This window comes from Quercus suber, unplaced genomic scaffold (assembly GCF_002906115.3).
Source record: "Quercus suber isolate HL8 unplaced genomic scaffold, Cork oak 2.0 scaffold_971, whole genome shotgun sequence".
Lineage (NCBI taxonomy): Eukaryota > Viridiplantae > Streptophyta > Magnoliopsida > Fagales > Fagaceae > Quercus > Quercus suber.
In genome coordinates, this window is record NW_027070390.1 from 56,336 (window position 1) to 63,764 (window position 7,429).

Genomic DNA, 7,429 nt, shown 5'->3' on the forward strand with positions numbered 1-7,429 from the left:
TCAAAGCCATATCTCTGTGGTGCTTTGTGAACTCGCTTCTTTAGCAATTGAATAAGACTCTTCTTGTTACTATTGTGGATCAATCTCAGCGTCACTCTTATTAGTAGGTGAACTATTCTCGTCAAACTCCACCTCAATAGTTAATTTCTCCTGTGTACTATCATCATAAGTCTCTGCTTAATTTTGTTTCAACGTAAAGGCTTCAACAAATATGACATATCTGCTAGTCACCGTTTTCTTTGAGATTAGATCCCAAAGCCTGTAGCCTTTAACACCTTTTTCAAAACCAAGAAATACGCATTTTCTTGACTTCGAATCCAGTTTAGAATGCTCTCCACTCTGCACATGCACATAAGCTGGACAACCAAAGATTTTTAGACTCGAATAATCAACTGGTCTACCTGACCAAACCTCTTCTAGAATCTTGAAATCTATGACTGATGATGGAGATCTATTAATAATGAAGCTTGTTGTGCTAAATGTCTCTGCCCAGAACACCTTAGGCAACCTTGAATTCAATCTCATGCATCTGGCTCTTTCTGCTAAGGTTCTATTCATTCTTTCTACAACCCCATTCTGCTGTGGACTTCCTTTAATTGTGAAGTGATGAGTAATGCCTTCTAATTCACAAAATCTTATGAATTCTTTATCTCTATACTCTAGTCCATTATCTGTTCTAAGGTATTTTATTTTCCTACCAGTCTGATTCTTAACCTGTGCTTTCCACTTTTTAAATATGTCAAACACATTAGACTTATGCTTCATAAAATAAATCAATACCACTATGAGAAAAAACTAATACTAGACCCTAAACATCTGAACGAATGTAGTCAAGAACATCCTTACTTGTATGAGAGCCTGTCTTGAAACTGACTCTATGCTGCTTCCCATACACACAATACTTGCAGAAGTCTAGCTTGCATGTCTTCACCCCCTTCAATAAATTTCTTTTGTGCAACTCTAATATACCACGTTCACCAATATGGCCAAGTCGCATATACTATAATTTTGTGTCGTCAGTGCTGGACTCTACCAGAGTGGTGATTGCAACTCTTCCTACAACTGTGTTCCCAATCAATTTGTAAAGTGTACTTATTTTCTGTCCCTTCATCACCATCAAAGCACTTCTGGTAATCTTCATGATTCCATCCTTTGATGAGTATGAATAGCCCAAATCATCCAATACTCCTAAAGAAATTAAATTTTTTCTAAGATCTGGAACATGTCTGATATTACTGAGAACTCTCACAACTCCATCAAATATCTTGATCTTCATGGTACCAATCCCAATAACCTAGCATGTAGCATCATTATCCATTTGGACCATACCACCGTTGTAAGGCTTATATATGTCAAACCAATCTTTCTTTGGAGTCATATGATATGAGCATTATGAATCTAAAACCCAAGATTCCAATAGAACATTGTTACTTGATGAGATTGAAAGTAAATCTGCATCTACTTCACTATCATCTGAAGTTTTTTCAGCAACACTAGCTGATTCTAGGAGCTTCTTTCCATTTTTCTTCTCCTCTAAATGCTCTTTCAACTCTTTACATTGATTCTTGTAGTGCCCTTTCTTGTGACAATAAAAGCACTCTACATCTTTCTTTACACGTGATTTAGACTGTGATCTGTTCCTGTTGGAGTTCCGTCCTCTTGACGTGCTTCTACCCCTATTGCTTGACTCAGACTTTACAATAAGTCCATTAGCCTGAGAACCATCGCCATCTTGCTTCATCTTTATGTGTGACTAGAGAGCATTAGTCACCTCCTCGAGTACTATAGTCTCTTTCCCATACATCAACGTAGTCACTAGATGATCAAAAGAAGTAGAAAGCGACGCTAACAAGAGTAATGTTTTATCTTCGTCCTCATAATTCACCCCAAAACTTGACAGTTGGGTGTTCAACATGTTAAACATATTGAGATGCTCCAACAGATCAGAACCTTCCTTCATATACAAACTATACAGTTGTTTCTTCATGTACAACTTGTTCGTCAGATTCTTTCTCATATAAAGACCTTCTAGTTTTTTCCAAACCTCCTTTGCGGTCTTTGATTTTAGGATGTTGTGAATGACCTTATCACTTAGGTTGAGACAAATAACGCTAGCTGCTTTCTCATCCGTCTCTATCCATTCTACATCCTTTATCGTTTCCGGTTTCTTCTCCTTCCCAAGCAAGGCCTTATGAACTCCTTATTGAATTAGGAGATCCTTCATCCGCCTTTGCCAAAGTGAAAAATCTCCCTTATCACAAAACTTCTCTACATTATACTTTGTGCTTGACATCTTTACTGTGTTCAAAGGATTGAATCATAACCTGGCTCTGATACCACTTATTGTGCAGATAACACCTCAGGACTCAAATCAATAACAGTAAATAAACGGAAATTAAATAACAAGCACACACAAAAAACAAAAGAATTTACGCGATTCGGCAAACTGCCTACCTCCACAGCGACGACAGAGAAATTTCACTATAAAAAAAAAAAATAGGAAGATACAATAGTACACAAAAGCACACTCAAGAAACCCAAATCCCAATAAACCCTAACTCTCTCTCACCCACACGACAAAAAAACACTATTCTTCTTCTTATGCGACTGTTGCTAGGTTTTAGGACTTCTCTAATTTTGTCTCTTTAGTGCCGCACATAATAAAGCGCGCGCGCGCGGCGCACACACACACACACACACACACACACACACACATATATATATATATATGTTACTTTATCAAGTCGGGTCCTGGGATTCCAAATGCAACTTGTATTCGGTTTAGATGACCAAATTAGGCTTTGGCAATTCAAGCCACACGGCCCACATCAACAGTTACACTTTCATGTATTAAAATGTATCAATTGTGGATATTGATGTAAACAAGTGTAAGAAAATATTTTCCTTTATTAATATGGGTACTACATATTAAGAAATTGGTAATTATTGTTGCACATGATTAGTTATATATTACTGTACACATTTTAGCAGAAATCATGTTTTTAAAACACAACTTTAATTATAATTGTGAAATAGTGAAATAGTATTTTTGAAAACACAATTTCACAATTATAACTAAATATCTCATACTTACAATGTGTAACTATCACTACTTACAAGAAAAATAATCAACTATTCAAAGAACTCTAAACACACATGTAAACAAAAAACAAAAACAAAACAAAGACAACATAATAATACATTTTTCTACTAATTAATATCAGTAATTTATATAAGGTCAGTCTAAGCAAATACTTGATGTAATTAAGAAACAATAACAAGAGAGTCCTAGTTTTTGTTTGTTCAACTAGTAAATCTCTTGTTATCAAATAGAAAAAGTTTTGAATGTCATCTACACTAAGAAGAAACTAATCAATATCTTATATTGATCTCATATATTTCAAATCCTATTGTATATATCAAAATTGTCATGACAATCAAGAGCAAAACTGACCTGCAATTTTGGTTTGGTGGGGGTGTTATTGTATTGCCATGGGCGGTGGTGATTTTTTTTATTGAAAGCTAGCTAAAAGGAACTGAGGAAAAAAAAAATACTAGCTAGATAGGAAAACCCTACCAAACAATTCAACTTGTTTTATGTGTTGCGAAAACTAGTTTTAAGAACAAGTTTTGAAAATGCCTAAAAAACAAGTTTTGAAAGCACAAAACTAAAAACAAGAACCAAACAGGCCCAGTATACGTATTCCAAGATTATTATTATTATTATTTTTCTTTCTTTTTGAGAAACAAAATAACAAACACATACACACACAAGAGAGTGATAGAGGTTGTAACACAAGACATGTCACAAACTCTACTCAAAAGTTATGGTAAAATTTAAGGGATCTAGGATAAAATTATATTACATACAACACACTCTTTTAAATAACGTGAGACAATTACTTTTTTTTTTTTTTTTTAATCTTTGAGAAATAAACACACACACAAGGAAAAGAGTAAACAGTTCTAACACAAAGTCACACTATAAACTCCACTCAAAAGCTATAGTAAAGTCCACTCCAAGATGGTCAAGTATTAATGAAGTCGTAAACTCTTGAATTCCTATGTTGCTGACCTATATTTTATATAAAGTGGTCAAGTATCATGATATTCCAAAGCTATCACATCGAGAGACAAAATTGCTTAGTCATATTTGAAGGTGCTTATGGAAGAGAATTGGTACTAAGTTGCTTTACAGTAGGGTTTATAATCCACATTGATGAACAAACAAAAGTAACTTTATTGTAAAATTTGTTTTCTAGGTAACTTTATTGGGAAAAAAAATGAAGTTTCTAGGTTTAAACCTAATGTTCGATTACACAACCATATATACGATGGAAGAATCTATTTGTATTTATCTCACGCCAATTTAAATTTCTTATTTTACATGTCCTAAAAGACATACCTACTTCCTCAATTTGTTAGTTTATTTGTTTATATAACCCATTTATAATGTTAGAGATATATATTAGACATATTAACCCAATATAATAGGCCCAAGCCCATTCCTGCTTGTCCTAATGGTTTAGGGTTTAGTCACCTATATATACTCATGTTAGGGTTCATTGTAACACAAGTTATTGTATTACACTCTTACACAATAAAGATGTAGCCCTTAAGGGATTCCTCCGTGGATGTAGGCCGACAAGGCTGAATCACGTAACCCTCATGTTCTCAATATTCCTATTCTATGCTTCATCTTCCGCATTCACTCTAGCACGTACAACATAGTATAACACATTGCGTTGCTAATAATAATGTTATTTAACATGGTATCAGAGCCAAACTTCATTCTTGGCATCAAACATACATCTCTACATAGTAAAGAAGATTCTCACGTGCATACCACCATCTGAAGTCACACATATTTGTCTGCTAGATCCAGACTCCACAGCATCTCGCAGCCACCATGACTCTGTGCTGTGTCAAAATCCAACAACCAAGCAAGTCGTGACTTAACTTATCAGATCTGTGCAAATCCATGCTTCGCCTGATGAAACCAACACCACAGACGAGCTCCATGACCTCCCACGACCAAAACCCAGAAATCCAGTCACCCAAAGCCCTGCCACGCACCTTCACGCACTGCAGTTGTCTCCGAAAAATCTCAACACGTCGCCTTAGATTCTTGACTTCTAGATCGTCTTCTTGGAACACGCGCTGCCCTGACGGCTTCCTCGTCGACCAATCTACATAACCTAAGATTCCGGCCATCATCTGAGGTTACATGCGCCTCCACGCACCTCCCTAGTTTTTGGCTTCTCCACCACGCACCAGTGAAAATCACACGCTCTTGCCATGCGCGACAACTACTGTTGATGTCATCTGATGTCACATGATGAGGTCATTACTCCACATCAGCAGTCACGCAAGCACGTCCACATCAGCGACACGTCATAGGATGATGTCAATGGCTCTATTGCCCGATTCGTGACCCGACCTGGAAACCCAAAACCGACCCGGACCAGTATACGTTGACTTTAACCTTGGACCAGTTGACTTTGACTTTTGCGTTGACCTTGACTTTTGCGTTGACCTTTGACCAAAAGTCAAAATTTCTGAAAAGGCCTATCCTACTCAATTTTCACGTAGATTCCGATTTTGGACTCCGTTTCTTCATTTGAAACTCTAAAATTGGTCTATTGGCATGTTCTTCATTGTGGTTTCTTTAAAGGCATTCTTCAAGACATCTCCAAGTATCTTCTCATACTTATCCAACTTCAAGCCTTCATCGAGCTTCTGCCTTGTGTTTAAGGGAGGGTGTTAGAGATATATATTAGACATATTAGCCCAATGTAATAGGCCCAAGCCCATTCCTACTTATCCTAGTGGTCTAGGATTTAGTCGCCTATATATACTCATGTTAGGGTTCATTGTAACACAGGTTATTGTACTACACTTTTACACAATAAAGATGTAGCCCTTAAGGAATTCCTGCGTGGATGTAGGTCGATAAAGCTAAACCACGTAAGCCTCGTGTTCTCAGTATTCCTATTCTATGCTTCATCTTCTGCATTCACTCTAGCATATACAACATAGTATAACACATTGCGTTGCTAATAACAATATATTTAACAATAATAAATCAAAAAAGATTCTTGTTAGAAATCATGTCACCTTCAAAATAAAGTAAAAGACATTGAGAAAAAAAATATAAATATATATATATATATATATATAAAGGGCAATATATATATATATATATATATATATTTGGTTATAATTATATCATTTCCAATCAAGACCTAAATTGTGATTGATGGTTGGAGGCGTAAAGTAACAACTCACTATGTTGAATTTAAATTTAGAATGATGCTCAATTACAACAGTAGGTTTTTATTGGGTGTTTCATGTGGGTGTATACTATATATGATATCATTTTTTTTTCCCCGATAATAACCCGTCACTTTGATAATTATGAAATATTTTGTAAAAATTGTTGTAACTCAAGTTTATTGTCATCCTTAGAACTTTGCCAAAGACCTTATACTCCCACTAGTCACGTACAAGGGAGAGTTCTCTAAGATATAAATGAATCCACGACCTTAATCACCTTTCTTTATTTTCTTAATCAATGCAGTACATAATGGAATCCATGCCACGTATGTTCCATTATCTCTGCAAAAACAATGAAGAAACCCCAGAAGAGATCCTTTGGAAAGCACATGACCCCTCATTGTAGAGCATCGAGATTGGCTAAACAATAATCAAATGCATGCTCCATCGTAGTAGGTATCATTGTCACGGTTACTTGTCCCATGTCAACCAGTGTGCGAGGTGGTGTGAATGAAACCGGCTCTCCCTTCCTCAATGACAAGTGTGCTTTCAATATTTTTACAATCTCATCCTATGTCTCCTTCTACGTACTCTTTTCACTCATAGCAGTGGTCTTGTTCCTTTCAGTCCTCACCTCGGCTTACAACAAAAGTTGTTTTCGTAATGATCTACCAACCTAGCTTGTGTTGGGTTTAACATTGTCTATAGCTTCTATTGCGATAGAAATTACTTCATTCTTAGAGATAAGCTTAACTCTGCAGCTTTCCCAGCATATATAAGGGTATGTATGCTGGTAATATTCTTTGCTATAACAGAGTTCCCACTCTACTTTCAATTGGCATGGGCTACGTTCAAGAAGATGCCAAAGCGTAAATGCAGGGTCATTTAAGGTTGGTTTTGATCTTAAAGATTGCTAATATTTCTGCTCCTTCATTACTTAAGAGCCAGATGGATCAGATACTTAGTTTAATATATTATAATATTTATAAACTCTTTTACACAATATTTCTCATTACATCTATAATAGACAATCCATAATTTTGTGATTGGATTTTAAGTTCTCTACCAATCCTAAGTCATATATACAAAATGCCATCTTGTAGCACTCTTTGTGTCTTGACTATTAATAACTTGGAAAATGTTTGTTTGAGAT